The sequence below is a fragment of the Thermobia domestica genome, chromosome 15, assembly GCF_964235325.1.
Source record: "Thermobia domestica chromosome 15, izTheDome1.hap1.1, whole genome shotgun sequence".
Classification (NCBI taxonomy): domain Eukaryota; kingdom Metazoa; phylum Arthropoda; class Insecta; order Zygentoma; family Lepismatidae; genus Thermobia; species Thermobia domestica.
The window spans coordinates 197,203,988-197,220,282 of record NC_137468.1 but is presented as its reverse complement, the minus strand read 5'-3'; the positions used below and the strand labels follow the sequence as shown (position 1 = coordinate 197,220,282).

The following is a 16,295-nucleotide window of genomic DNA, read 5'->3' as shown; positions in this document are numbered from 1 at the left end:
GTTAACGAAAGGCGGGGGTTGGTAGGTGGCCAAACAGATAGTTTTGGGTTACAAAGAATGTGATTAGGTGAATAACTAAAAATGCATTAGAAGGCGTACAAGGGTTTTAAACAGGTTTGTATCTATTATTTTCATGTAGTCTACACTTGCTAACTTTTATTGTTTAAGAGTGCTTCCTAGTTTCAACTCGGAAGTGAATTGACGCTTTCAATACGTAGGACCTACAATACCGTACAATGGACTGATCAATAGAAATAAATGATCAATGGATTGCAACTAACTGAAACAAAACTTTTTGAATATGAGTGTAAAATGCTAATTAAAAATCCAATGGACATTAAAAAATGTCAATGTTTAACGAAATAAAAGTTTGAGAAAAGGTAAGTTTTAAGGTCAATTTTTGTGATTTTTAGATCATTTTACAGGAATTTTAGTGTCAATTTATAGGTCACTTTTTAAAAAATTTTAGGTCAACAAGATCCGGGTCCTGTATATCACATTTTACATATTTCAGCTTAAAATAATAGGCTTGTTGCTAGGTGCACCAAACATTTCCCTTTAGCCTTTCCTTTTCACAGTATTATTGCATCAAACAAGCACTAGAAGCTTTGAGACCAGATGCACTCCAAAGCATAGGAGCATCGAGGTACACGACCTCAAATGCAAAAATAAATAAACAGAAGAACTGACACTTTAGCTAGGGACTAGCCAGGAGGACTAAACAGTGCCTGAGTCCAATTTCGGTTCCCACTGCAGCTAAACTCAGCCATCTGGAACTTCCAGTTGTTTCTTTAAAGATAAGTTCAAGAAATAAGTACAGTCAAGAATGTAAAGTCAAAAGGATCCACAGCTGTTACAGTTTACGTAAATAAATAAACAATGCTATTGCTCCTTTAGTGTTAATTTATGGCCCTCTAAGAAATCGGGAGTGTTACGGGCCTGATGAATAAATATAAATTTGAATAAATTATTTACTGCAGCTCTTAAATGCATTCCAACTCTTCGACGATCCTATTTGACACCGAATGACAGCTTCTTCAAGATGGAATCACTTGATTTTCTAAGCAGAATACACAATATATACAGGATCCGTCAAAAAACATATATCGTATCTGGAGAGGGCGCTGTGTGAGTTTTAATGAGGGTACTGTGGAAGAAGGAGTATCGATCGATAGTGGTATACGTGCCATTTTCAGTAGTCGCGATGGGTTGGCGAAGTGAGTATCGTGCGTCTGTTGTGGAGGAGTATATTCGTAATGCTGGTTCTGTGTTACTACTCAGCAGATGTTGCGCACTCGATTCGGACTTTGCCGACTTTGCCGACATGATTCTGTCCTGGATAGAGAAACTATTCGTTTGGATATCAAACTTAAGAGCAACAGGTTTTGCACTGAGAAAAAAATAGCCTGAGTGAGCTGTTTAACTGCTGGACGCTTTGCAAATTGCTGAATAGACGCTTTCACACGCACCACATTTTCCGGCTTTGTTATGGCCCGAAGTCTGCCAAGCAATGCTTACCGGGCCACACCATTGCGACTACTGAAAGTGAAACGTATACCGCTATCGATCTATACCCTCTCCGCCACTGTATCCTCACCACAACTTACACAGCGCCCTCTCCAAATATGGGAGGTCTTTTTGCTGGACCCTGTAGTACAAATATTATGATATAGTAATGTTCTTGGCTATGTACCAACTAGACATATTACTTTCATGTGAGTAATTTTCTTATTTGACGGTCTTTGGCTAGTTTCTAGCTTCAATGTCAAATATTAATCCTAAATTTCATAGAAGCTTATAAAACGAATAATAATGTGATCGTAATTTTCGCAGCTCATTTTTCAGATGATCTCGGAAGGAAGTGATCGCAATTGTCTCTGAATTGTCGTTGGTCACAACAGTTATATATCCTATCCGTTCAGCACTGAGACTATATGAGACGTGGATCTGTAACTTAGTGTGGGATCCGAACCACATGAGCTCCCACCGGAAATCGAACAGAAGGCGCGTATGCTAACCATATAGGCACGAAGGGGTTCCCACCTTACTTACAGTATTCTATAGTATGTTCAGTTGAATTGATTTTGAGTTTAATATCCCGTTGAGTAGGGAGGCTATACCAGACGTGGATCTACAGATTAACGTGGAGTCTGAGCACATGAGCTACAGCCGGGAATCGAATCCGGATCTCCCACGCTGAAAGCGCACACGCTAACCGCTTAGCCGCGAAGGAGCTCATGTGTAATGCAATATCATACACGTTGTATATATTTGCAAACACCAACACATGCTCCCTTACTACAAATACTACAACAAACAGACGATGACATCATCAGATCAGGTGATAGGGGAGAAACACTAGCGCCACCGCTGTCCAAGAGGAGGTATAAAACTTCATGTAAGGTCTACCAGTTTGGGCTGGTCATTCCTGCTCTCTTAGCTTGCCTGGAGCTCTGTGATTTCCTTATCCGCTTTGCTTGCCTAAAGTACTAAGAATTCCTAACCTCTTCCACCTAGGTTTCCTGAAGCTCTGTAGAATCTTTACCTTTGTTCCCTGGGCTTTGGGACACCTATTTATCCAAACTGCTTAGACAACTTTGTATTGATCTTCGGACCACACTTACAGTCCCCAACAGGATTCTGCCGCCTACAGTCGGACAATTTGTCCATGCCGACCAGATGCCGCGGTAGGATTGCTAACGCCGGACGCCGGCGTCTTTCCGCGTGATTTTCGACAGCGACGAATAGTTGCCTTGCCGAGCAGTCAGCAAACAGCCATAAAGGCGTAGTAAATACGCCGGCGCCGCCGTCGAAAAGAGGCCGGCATAAGGAGTCGGCAGAGGGTCGGAAAAGAGGCCTTTCCGACTGTTTTGCCGAATCTGACGGTCGGCAACAGTCGACAAAGGGCATTTTATTTTACGATTTTCTATCGCTTGCCGTCTCGGCAAAAGGTCGGCAACTTTGAACAAGTAGATCGTCGAGCCGCCGCGGACGGGTACCGGCTGCCTCCGGCGGCAATCCCTCTTTCCGACCGCGACTTCCTGATGGGGAGTGACCTTATTTCATATTGTATTTAACAGAAATTTTACAATAAAAAGATTGTAGGAGAAAAACAAACCCCGAGTGTCAAATTACTCTACCTATTACCTTATCAATATAATTTTACAGTAGTCTTAGTTTCGATTCCAGGTAACAGCTGGTGTTACATATACTAAAAGAAATCAAAACGAAATTTTTAATTTTAGCTTCACAAGGTGTTTCCAAGTAGGCTAAAGCAGGCAGATAATTGATGAAAGTGATTAATTATGAAGAATAGGTGGAATGAGAATGTGGAAGGAAACGGGAGATCTTCGAGAAAACCCACCGACACGATGCTGTTTACTACAAACTGAGAAGGTCTGGAATCAAACCAGGGACCCTTAGCACAAGCAGTGAGCGTTCTACCACTGAGACACCGTGACCTTGACTCCTATATACGAAGTCACAGAAATATCTGTGTTGTCCATCAATGTCCGGACAATGTATTACCAGTGGCGGATCTAGCCTGCGACCGGGGGGGCTTAGGCCCCATTTTCAGTGACGAAAATAATTTAAGCTATTATTTATATTTTTTTTTAAACTTTATAGTAAACTCATGACATACTTATCTTAGTCTGGGGTCTGGTAGCCCCCACCCCTGTTTTTGTCTTCTAGATCCGCCACTGCGTATTACACAGTTAAACGTAGGTACCTAAGTGACCTCAGTCCTTACTGGACAATCGACGCCAGAAATGTTTAATTTAATAATAATATTAGCACATTATCTACTAATAAAATGTAATTAAAGGGAACTTTGAAAAGACAGCAGAGGCATCTTTTAGTTACAACAACCCGTGTTAAAGTTAATGAAATGTAATTTCCTCTTCTGGCCGCAATTTAACGATTTCTTGGAATCTGTCGGTGGCCATGTTATATTCGCATGCAATGCCACAAGTTACGAGAACACGTTTTAAGTGTCTGTAAAGATAACTTGAAGAGGATTACTTAAAGAAAAAAAATATATAGAGGTTGCGTGACACGACATCACTTCATGAATCATAACTGTGTGTCACGCTCTCCTTAGAAAGTAGCACATTTCACTTCACTCTACAGACAACTAGCATCAGATCAAAGCGTGTAAAGATTTACACAGGCGTGTTCCACAAAAATAAAGAGAAGATTTCTGATAAATAGGTTTTAAAATACGCTTGGGAGTTTGGGACAAATCACGTGCAGTCACGTCTCATAGTTTATTAAACCTATAATTGGTTTTCTAATTTAAGATGAACAATGTTTGACATTTTAATGTAATATTGGCGAAGAGATACAGGCCCGTAGCTAGGGGTGGGCAGAGAGATTTCAGTCTCTTAAAACTTTTAGTTGTTTGTTGGTACGTATTATAAATAAGACGAACTGTAAGTCTTCATCCCGGCGAAATTAAAATACCGCTAATTTTACAGTAATTATGTGATATCTTTAAATAGATAAAAGATAATCGAAATTTGGAACAAGAGCACCGTAGACAATATTGTTTTACATGAGAAACCGTTATCACGACTCACTTATCTGCTTTCAATTTCGAGCCATTTTGAAAATCGGCATTTATTTTCGCGTTTCTAAACAGCTCAAAACGGAAAGCCGCTAGGTGACTTGTGATAACGATACCCCACGCAAAATAATATTGTCTAGGGCGCTCTTGTTCCATATTTCAATTATCTTTTATCTATTTGAAGATATCACATAATTACTGTAAAATTAGAGGTATTTTAATTTCGCTGAAGACTCTTAAGTTAGCTCTCCTAAAAATTACCTCCGACCTCACTATTTTAGCTCTTTGCCTACAAGTCAGAAGAAATCACTATGATCTACCGGTACTTACTAAGGATCTTTTGCAACAATGTGGTGGATGTCATTATCTAATACCTACTAGGATTGTTATAGGATTTGGAACTAATACGAGATTGAGCCCATCTTGCACTGGTTGTACATATTTTTCTCACACCAGATTGTTTCGTAGAAACAAGATTGCGAAATTGACACCTCATCTCAGACTTATGTACGTAGGAGTATTATGGGACGAAAAAGTATAACCATTGTCATCTGGTGGTTTAAGTCTGCTGAACTAAAATCAGATTGGTAGCGAACGCTCGAGACATTTCCAAGGAATGCAGTAAGTTTTCGATTCTTTACTAACGTTCCAGCAGTGTTGCACAGCTGAAATTAATCTATAACCGCATAAACACTCTGGAATTTTGTTTTGAGTTAGAGAAATATAATAATTTCTTAGTTTTGAAGGACAGAAATGTGAAGCGGATTTTTTTGGGTTAAAGTTTAGGGCCCCTTTTCAGCACCAAGGTTATATTAAACAGTACTGTTGCAAAAGTTCCGGTACTTTTCAATCACACCCTGTAACCGCATAAACACTCTGGAATTTTGTTTTGAGTTAGAGAAATATAATAATTTCTTAGTTTTGAAGGACAGAAATGTGAAGCGGATTTTTTTGGGTTAAAGTTTAGGGCCCCTTTTCAGCACCAAGGTTATATTAAACAGTGCTGTTGCAAAAGTTGACCTTGTGGACGGGATCATTAGAGAGAATCGGCGCATAACACTGCAGAAAATTGCGCATAACACTGCCTGCTGAACATTTCGTATTGCAGTGTGTTCTCCATTGTTCACGAGAACCTTGCCTTTCAAAGATGCTCACCGATGTTCACAAGGGAAAACGTTTCCAATCATCACTGGCATTTTTGTAACGGTAGTCTGTGGAGGGTAATGAGTTTCTGTGGCGAATGAGATGAAATGTGGGTCCACCATAGGTGATGGAACGTTTGTCCACCACTTCATCCCCGAATCAAAGAGAATATCGATGGAATGGGTGCACACCACATCACCACGAAAGAAGGCCAAGGTCTAACCATTAGCAGGAAAGATTATGGCGACAGTGTTCTTTGGCATTGAGGGTGTGGTGCACCTGGAATTTCTGCTGCAAAGTACGACAATCAACGCGGCTTCGTATTATCAAACGATGCACCGGTTGCATAACGCAATTAAAGAAAAGCGTCAGGGAAAATTGAGCACAGATGCAATTTTGTTGCACGATAACGCAACACTTCACCCGACCCGGTAAGCGTCTGAACTGCTGCAACGATTCAAGTTAGAGATATGGCAACATCCTCTTATACAGTCCGGACTTAGCGCCATGTGATTTTCGTGTGTTTGCTAAGCTGAAAAAAAAAATATTGGTCGACGACGATTCCGAAACAATAAGGAGGTGAAAACAGCTGTCTCCGGATGGTTGCATAGTTCTGAAGGTGATTTCTATGCATCCGGAATCGAAACGTTGGTGGTCCGTTACAAGAAATGTTTACTGTCTCTTGGTGACTATGTGGAAAAATGAACGTACAATGTATGTTGCAATAGCCGTGTTGCCAACGTGTAGGTGGTTTCATAAATGGCCATAACTTAGAACTGTAACTTACTTTTTTGATTCGCCCTCGTATAATCTTAAAATTGTGACATCATCGCTCGTCAAAAATGAAAATGAAATCAAATCTTTGAGTTTTACGTTCCACGATTATGCCGGTTAGGCTAAAGGAGACGGTGATTATGAGAAATGAATGAAATGGTGGAATGAAGAAAGTGGGAGGAAACGGAAGAACTCCGAGAAAACCCACGCACACGGTGTTTATCCGCCACAAAGTTCACTTAGCGGGAGCAGGGTTTGAACCCGGGACTCTAAGCACCAGAGGTGAACGCTCTATCACTCTTTAGCAGTTTTGATAAGTTCAGTAATTGTCCTGCCTTCAACTCTTCAGCAAGTTCTACGCACGACAGGTCGATATCAAAACAAATTATAAGCTCTTTTAACCATGTTCATCGACAAACGATTCCTTTTGTCACTAGAACAGAGAATAGGACTAATAAGAGGAAAAATTACCGGACATTTAACGTTAGGTTTTGAGGTCTTACCGTAAACCGAACAAGGAGGTCAAAAACTAATAGTGCAGTCAAAATAAGGTTTCAGGTAGACATTTAGAATAAAAAGATGGGACCTTCTGGTATTTTTCGTAATTTCTTCCTCATTAGCCTCCAGAAAATCCAAAAAAAAATCTAGCTGTGGGTTTTCCGCCATTTTGAATAAATAGTCTGTCATCTTGGATTTCTCACATGTACATAGTTTATGCCACATAACTTCTAAACTAATTAACGCAGAAGGATCATTCTTTGTTTATTATACATCTAATATTATAGGCAATGTAACAGTTATTATCACTTTTCTCCGAGTAAACATTTTTGCATAACTTTAGGATAAAGTGAAAAATTGGGATCTGTATTAGGGGATATATGCTTTTCATTGCCTCATACAACTTAACAGAGTAAAAATATTAAAAAAGTACTCTAATAAACATTGTTGGAAATTTCATAAGCTTTAAAACGATGCATATATTGTCACTATATGCAATGTCAGAGATGCGCAACGAAGCTTCAAATATCATTGAACTGCGCACAATTTCTGTTGAAAGATATGAATGAATCATTTAACATGAAGAAAAAGAGGAACTATTTAGTGATTTCAGATAGCTTTTCATTGCAATTTCCGATAAGTATCAACAGGTTTGGAAGTCCGGCTAGTTTAGTAAATAGTTCGTAAACAGTGGCCTCACCAGGGGCTGCGTAAGAACCCTGAAAGTATACTTTCGCACTATCTTCTGTATGTAGACGTATGTGGGTCCATTGAAATTGATGTTTGAGATAAACGTTTCAAAACGAAGATGAAATCTATTGAAATACGTTGTATTGATGTTATCCTACAAAACATCCAGCTATGGGTTTTCCGCCTTTTTGAATAAATAGCCCTAGTCCAGTGCAATTACGACAAAAATCGATCAAACTTAAAGATTTAAAAAGAAAATCATTAAACCTGTTAGAATATGTTATATGTGTTGATATTGTACTAAAACATATTGATATTGGTGTTGCAAAACACTAGTTGTTGGTTTTCCATAATTTTTGCGGCTATGTGAGCAATATGTGAGGTTTATCACAAAACACTATGATAAGTAATGTATTGTATTTGATGGTTATGATAGTGGACCTAGCGTAAAGGATATAAAACACTGGACATGAACAAAGAAACCATGAATACGCGTAATCGTTGAGGATATCAACACGTTGTTCGTTTATCTCAACATGAGTTTCTTTCTAACACAAAGAACAAATCCGAATTGATATCACTTCTAACAAAAAAATCTCGAGAAATCTGATTGTATCATCAGTCACCTGGAGATGCAGACACATTAGTTGTTTTAATCGCAAAAAATTTTGCAAAATCTGGCTCATCGTAGAAGATTCAGATTTTTTTTCTAATAGTAGCACTCGCAACACCTGGGACTTACATCTTTATTCCTGGCTCAAAGCCACCATATAAGATATACAGCAGTACCAAACTTCAGAGAGCATTGGGACATATGGTGAACTGCATTTTATTGTTGCATTCTATGAACTTCCACACAGTAAAGGGAAGAAAGTTGAGTACAAAATACTGGGAAGAAAATGAAGAAGTGCGTTGAGAAAGGAATGTTTACAACAACCCAACATCATCTGCTGGAGAAAAAATGTTCTTAGCGTAATATAGATGTGCAGAGAAAGAAAATCTGTGTTGTACAAAGTTCTGCATGTACAAAAAGATTGTATCCAAACAACATACCAGTCACACTTTCAACTTAGCAGAATTATCTCCAATAACAGCTGCCGCAAATTAGCATAGTCTCCATGTGTGCTATCAAGTTCAGCAGTGAAAAAATCGTGATTTGTAACATTTGAACAACCTGTTCCAGAAGATTTGTTAAAGTTTATAACATGCAAGTGCCAGGTGTAACAGAAGAGAGCTAGATTGTACATCATTTTGTGGTAAGAGTAGTGGCCATGGATGTGGTAATAGCACTACTTTAATTGAAGATGTAGATGAAGGAAGTGGTGACGAAGCTGTCACCAAAACCAACTTCTTTCAGAAGGAAGTTAACGAAAACTGCAAAACACCATCGAGAGAAGTAAGTCTCAAAGTACATTCGTATATTTAGAACTTTTGTTTAAGTTCATTTATCGTCGCAAAGTTTTTTACGGTGCCATATACACATACACTGATCAGTAGTGGAATTAGAGACAGCAGGACAATTGCAGAAACCGCGCTGCAGATGCTCCTCCAGTGCATGTAAATAAAATGCATCGCGAGGTTACTGCTCCCGTCTACTTCCTCTCTCGGTATCCGTGTCAGTGTATGATGGCAAGATGAAGGATCTTAGTGCACTTGACTGTGGTCAAATCGTAGGAGCCAGACGATTGGGTGGTTCGATTTCGGAAGTGGCTGCAGCACTCGGATATTCAAAGGCATCTGTGTCAAAGGTGTATCGTGAGTACCTGACTTCCGACAAAACCACACGGGCAAACTGCCGCGGTCAGGGGCTTGTCGACGACAGGGGTAGACGCCGAGTGGCCCGCATCATAACAGAAAATAGACGGGACACAGTGCGTCAAATTGCGGAGAGATTCAATGCAAGACAACAACGCCGTGTCAGCACCACATAATTAGCAACCACCTGCTCGCCATGGGGTACAGAGGCCATCGACCCAGGCAAGTATCCCTTCTAACAGCACAGCACAGGAAACAACGTTTAGCATGGGCAAATGAACACTGTCTCTTATAACGACTCACCAAGGGTAGTCGTCAACCTGGTTCGATCGATGATATAAAGAACTTGAGTGGTAGTAACTGTTTTCATGTCAAAATATTTTTAATAATTATGTATATAATACTATTCTCACCTTCTCTATCAGAATTATAAAGTAGATGAACGGTTTTAAATGATTTATTAGTTGATACACTTTTTAATGTATTTGTCATTCACACCGTTGTGCACATACACGAGAATTAGGTATCCATAAACAATTACATAGCAACGAACTATATATTACACTCTAATATCTTACAGATATTGAAAACCTTCTTCTTTTGTTATTATTAAATTAACATTCTATAAGGTATAGTGCTTATGTATGAGCACTTTCTACCCAAGGTACAGGTAATTATTAACCTATCCAATATTTCGTTATATAAAATGTCGCCCGACGATGGGACTGAATATAAAAGTCATAAACGAACTTGGCTTTTATCTTCAAGAATCACTGGTCCGTTTACAATAGAGATCTTACATTACATATGTACTTTACATTTTGATCGCCCCTCGTATATCTTCATTACATTTCATATATATATATATACATTTATAACAAATCTTTCATTTCATTACTACTTATATTTTATTACATTAATTATATTCATTTATTAAACGTCGTCGCTTAATATATAATTTTTGAAGGGTACGAAGTCAAAATCGTAAGAATCAATTACGTTTTAATACATGAGTCACCATGATGCAGGGCGCATTATATATTAATTATTTCAGATGATATTTCAAAATAAACATTGGATCTATAAGGCATCAGAATAATGAAGAATCTTATTCTAGTAGCATATAAGATGGTACATGAAGACAGTTGTCGGATAATTCGCTTGATATAATGAACCTTATTTTTAACATAATCTTTGACAACAAATTCTGAACACAAATTCATATAATATAAATAACCTTTGCCTTTAATCAATTGTGGATTAAATTATAATTCTTCACATTAACAAGAGAGAATTAAAATCATTTGAAAATTGTCATTGGTTAATGAGAATTAAAGAAAATTAAATTGAATAAAAATAAAATAAATGTTCATGAAAATCTATAGCTGATATGTGTCTAACCCTTACTCCATCAATTGTAGTCAGCTTAAATTCGGATTTGCATAAGATTCTAATAGAGTACATTGTACTGCACAATCATGATTAGGTTCCGTACTATTGTTCTGTATAGGAGTTGCATCAATATCTGGATTGTGATGCGAAGCGCCATCTCTTGATCCCCGATTACGTCTATCCACGTAGTGTCCTGTATTCCTGGAATTTCGCCATGTATTTCGTCGATTTTTAAATTTATTTTGACTATATGGTCTAACATAAGGATTGCTACGATTAATTAGGTTAGGTGTATTCCCTACATAGTTCTGCCTATTTTGCTCGTTTGGATTACTAGAACTTACTCGGCTTCGGTTGTATTCCGTATCGTTCATATTACGGATATCTAGATTCCTAACAGGTACAAAATGATCTGAATTATTCTTACTTTTAGTCACACCTGCTTGTTGATTCAAAGCATGGTATTGAGTTTCATAACATTGAACGAGCATTAACAAATGGTTGAAACTCATACACTGTGTAGAAAACAAGATATGTTGTAACTTAAATGGGAGCAAATTTCGAATGGATGCTATTATTCTAGATTCTGACTGCAATGGATTGACAACTTTTAATTCGTTGTAGGTATTTACAACAAACTCGACAATAGATTTGTGTAAACGAGGATTGAAATGTTGATTTCTAATCGTGGCATCTCTATTTGCAAGCAAAAAATCATTTTCATAATTGGCGATCAGCGCTGCCTTGAATTCCTCATATGTATTGATGTGATCACGTATTGCCTTAAACCATAAGGAACATGGTGGGAGTAATAAATGAGGGATTAGCTTCATATATTGTGATCTATCTATACACATTATATTGCATTCGTCCTGAAATTTTTCCAGGAACGAAGTAGCATTCTCATTACATTTACCACTGAATTTACTCATGGCATGTATTTCACTCATCTTAACGCTTAACTTTACCTTCCTTTTATCGTTCCGAGTACTTATTGGGTGACAATTCCTATCCATGACGTGATGTGTTGTTGTACCGTCTCTTATCCGTCCATCAGTACTCTTCGGATGAACTTCCTCCAAAATAAGGTCTTCATCAGATGTGGGTGGAGGCGAGGTCATCTCTTGTGAATGGGGAAACTCCAAATGATCACTGACCGTATTATTGTGGTGTACGTTGTCCTTGACCTGTAGCTTCTTCATTTCCTCCTGTAGAGTAGCTATCAGTTGTGTATTTGCACGTATGTTGTTTGAATTATTGGTGACCTGAACCTTTTGCTGACGAACAGAAGATTCCATTACTTCTAAATCCTTTTTTACACCACTGATTTCTTGTATAATGTGATCGTGATTAACCTGACAATCCTCAGATATTCTATTTAACTTTTCCTCGAACTCTGAGGTGATGTCATCCATCGCCTGGATAATTGATTGTTTCGTTTCATCTGACTTCTGTTCCATTCGTTTACTTAATTCCTCTTATCGCTTGTTGGATTCTTCAGACTTCTGTTCTATCGTCTGTTTCAATTCCTCGTATTGCTTGTTGTCTTCTTCGGACTTCTGTTCTATCGTCTGCTTCAATTCTTCGTATTGTTTGTTGGATATATGAACCAAATTTTGTTCCAGTCGCTTCATAGCTTCCGAATCGTCTTTATGATATTGTTCTTGCCGCTGTAAGGCTAACAAGATTCGGTCTTCTAGTGTCATTCCAGGTGTTACACTATGTTCACCGTTGTCACTATCATTGGGTTCATTCTCCATAGCGTTACCGTTCATTTTTCTTATTATTATTCTACCACTTCTCAGTCTTGTGAAATTTGTATTCATTAACTTTATTACAAAAGTAAATTCACCCTTACTTTGCTTCGGGTAGCGAATTTACAAGAAATCCCGGGTGAGGTAAACCAAAATTTTTATAACGACTCACCAAGGGTAGTCGTCAACCTGGTTCGATCGATGATATAAAGAACTTGAGTGGTAGTAACTGTTTTCATGTCAAAATATTTTTAATAATTATGTATATAATACTATTCTCACCTTCTCTATCAGAATTATAAAGTAGATGAACGGTTTTAAATGATTTATTAGTTGATACACTTTTTAATGTATTTGTCATTCACACCGTTGTGCACATACACGAGAATTAGGTATCCATAAACAATTACATAGCAACGAACTATATATTACACTCTAATATCTTACAGATATTGAAAACCTTCTTCTTTTGTTATTATTAAATTAACATTCTATAAGGTATAGTGCTTATGTATGAGCACTTTCTACCCAAGGTACAGGTAATTATTAACCTATCCAATATTTCGTTATACTCTGAATCATGGAAATGTCAGAAAAGGTTGCCTGTACAGTTTCACATTGGCACATATCGATGAACCGGTAAGGGTGCGTCGCCAACCGGAAGAGGAAATAGATACATAGTGACAGCAGGGAACTGTGCAGGCTGGTGATGGTATTATTCTCACCTGGGGCATGTTTACGTGGACTGAAATGGGTCCCCTAACATGTGTAACACAGTCCCTCACAGGTAAATGCTACCGCGATATTCTGGACGACCATTTCATGTCCTTTGCTCGGCTGCTACATCCAGATGGTGAGCTCATCTTGCAGCAGGACAATGCGCCGGCCCACAGCTCTAGGATGGCACCAAACTGGTTTGATGAGCACTCCTATGATCTGGCAACACGGTAATCGGACCTCAATCCAATCTAATGCATCTGGGACGCCATGGAACGACGCCTTCGGCTGTGCAACCATCTTCCAACTAATCTGCAAGCTCTGCGTGAAACTTTGTAGTAGATATGGATTGAGATTCCACAACAACAGTTCAGGCGCCTCGTCAACTCCATACCGCGGCAGATAGGCTCCATTATCAAAGCGAAAGGTGGTGATACCCGCTATTAAGTAGGTGTCCATAATTCAACTGGTGATCAGTGTATATTGTCTTCCTTTCTATAACTACAATACTTTTAAGTTTAGCAGTTTAATAGATTCGCAGAAGAATCTAAACACAATTATAAAAGCTAGTACGTACAGTGAAATAGTGAAAATCATGAAGCAAGATTTGATGGCATTCGCAGTAAATCGGATACAAAATGTATCTCAAATAATCCCGGTAAGTATATTTTCCTTCATTTTTAATAATTAATCCCTTGTTTAAATCACCATTTTTATTTTATTTTTTACTAAATTTAAATTTTCAAGCACTAATAGATAAAACTTTCAGGTACACTGAACTTTTGATAACGTCAACGCGGAGAAAATGATCACTTATTACATAACCTATAATATTACAAGTATAATAAAGAAAGAATGACACTTTTATGTTTATTGGATTAGGAGCCATAAGGCAAAAACTACGTGCTGGGGATAATCTCAAGATGGCCTACTGCTTATTTAAAATGGCGGGAAACCAAAAACTCAAGTTTTGAGACTGTTTTAGTATAATAATACATATAACATATTCTAACAGGTTTAATCTTTTTTTTTTTTTAATCTTTAAGTTTGATTGATTTTTGTCGTAATTGCACTGGACTAGGACTATTTATTCAAAAGGCGGAAAACCCGCAACTGGATTTTTTGCGGGATAACAACATCAGTAAAACATATTTCAAAAGATTTGATCTTGTTTTCAAAATGTTTATCTCAAACACTAATTTCAATGAACACATAGGCCTACATACAGAAAGATAGTGCGAAAGTCTACTTTCAGAGTTCTTGCGCACCCCCTGCCGACGCCACTGTTTACGGACTATTTATTAAACAAGTCGGACTTCAAAACCTGTTGATACTTATTGAAAATTGCAATGAGAAGCCGTCTCGAATCACTAAATATCTTTTTCTTCATGTTAAATGATTCATTCATATGTTTCTACAGAAATTGTGCGCTGTTCGATAACGTTTGAAGCTTCATTGTGCATATCTGACGTTGTATATATTGAGAATATATACATCGTTTTAAAGCTTGTGAAATTTCCAACAACTTTTATTCGAGTACTTTTTTCATATTTCTAATCTGTTAAGTTGTATGGTCAATGAAAAGAATATGTCCCCTAATATAGATCCCAATTTTTCATTTTATCCTAAAGTTATGCAAAAATGGTTACTCGCAGAAAAGTGATAAGAACTTGTTACATTACCTATAATATTAGAAGTATAATAAAGAAAGAATGATCCATCTACGTTAATTAGTTTAGAAGTTATGTGGCATAAACTAATTACATGTGAGAAATCCAAGATGGCAAACTATTTATTCAAAATGGCGGAAAACCCGCAACCGAAGGTCCCATCTTTTTATTCTAAATGTCTATGTTTGACCCGTTTATGATGTAAAATTGACTGGACTATAAACTGTCCGCTAAAATACCGAACAGTTGGCAACCTTACTATTTGCGATTTAAGATACAACATTACATTATAAAATCCGCAATATCAATACTAATATTCTTATCAATATATATTTATTTCCAATAAAATTTCTGCATACAGTTGTAGTACAGTATTATTTTTTTACTAACTTTGTTGTTAATGAAACTCTCGTTCTTATTCATTAGTTATTTGTTACAACAAACGTAATATTTGTAATTACAAATAAAGTTATTTCTGTTAGTAGCTTTTCCTCCTAATACTGGCTCTCCACGGCCCGCAGGAAAGTGCGCCTCCAGATTGGGAACCACTGACGTAAAGCTCAACGTCCAGTTCAAGCCACATGAGCACCACACCGGGAAAAGAACCTTGGAAGCCCACGCGTATGTTAAGCATATAGTCATGAGGGAGCTCCTGTCGTATAAGACTTCCCATAATTTCGGATAGCATCAACTATAAGTCCGAAAATATGTTTTCATCACATGGATTGTAATTTAAAATCGTAAAATACGAGGCGCATCCAGAAAGTAACTTTCCCAAAGGCCTTGAACAGAAACAAAACACAATTGAATAGAAACATTTATTGTACTAGATACAGGATGTGTTGAGCTATTTTTCTACATATTCACCACCGGAATTCAGACATTTGTCATACCATGGGACCAAATTATCTATATCTGTGTCATAGAACTTGGCTACCTGAGATTAGAACCACAGTTTGACAACCTCCTCCGCCTCTCCGTCATTTTGAAAATGCTGATGCTGACCTGACAGTAGAGACCTGCACGAGCCGGGCTTGGGCGGGCCGACTCTGTTATTTCTTTGGGCCGGGCCGGGCCGGGCTGGGGCCGATTAATTGCAATTCTTTAGTAATTATTGGCTTTAGTTGAACGATAATTAGAATAAAGGTAAACGTTGAAGAAGTTGTGCCCGTGGAAAATGCTACAAAATGAAACTTTTCAAATTTACTGGGCCCGGGCCGGGTTTGAGCCAAGAATTTTAAAAACTAATCGGGCCGGGCCGGGCTGGGCCGAAAATCTGCAAAACTTTTCGGGCCGGGCTGAATTGGTCTCGGGCCGAAAAATTCGGCCCGTGCA

General features: G+C 38.0%; 1 protein-coding gene across 1 annotated transcript in view; it reads left to right on the top strand.

Moving 5' to 3' along the window:
• LOC145671996 (uncharacterized) overlaps positions 1 to 16,295 on the top strand; it is a 197,049-nt gene that overhangs the window by 118,728 nt on the left and 62,026 nt on the right. The window lies entirely within an intron of this gene.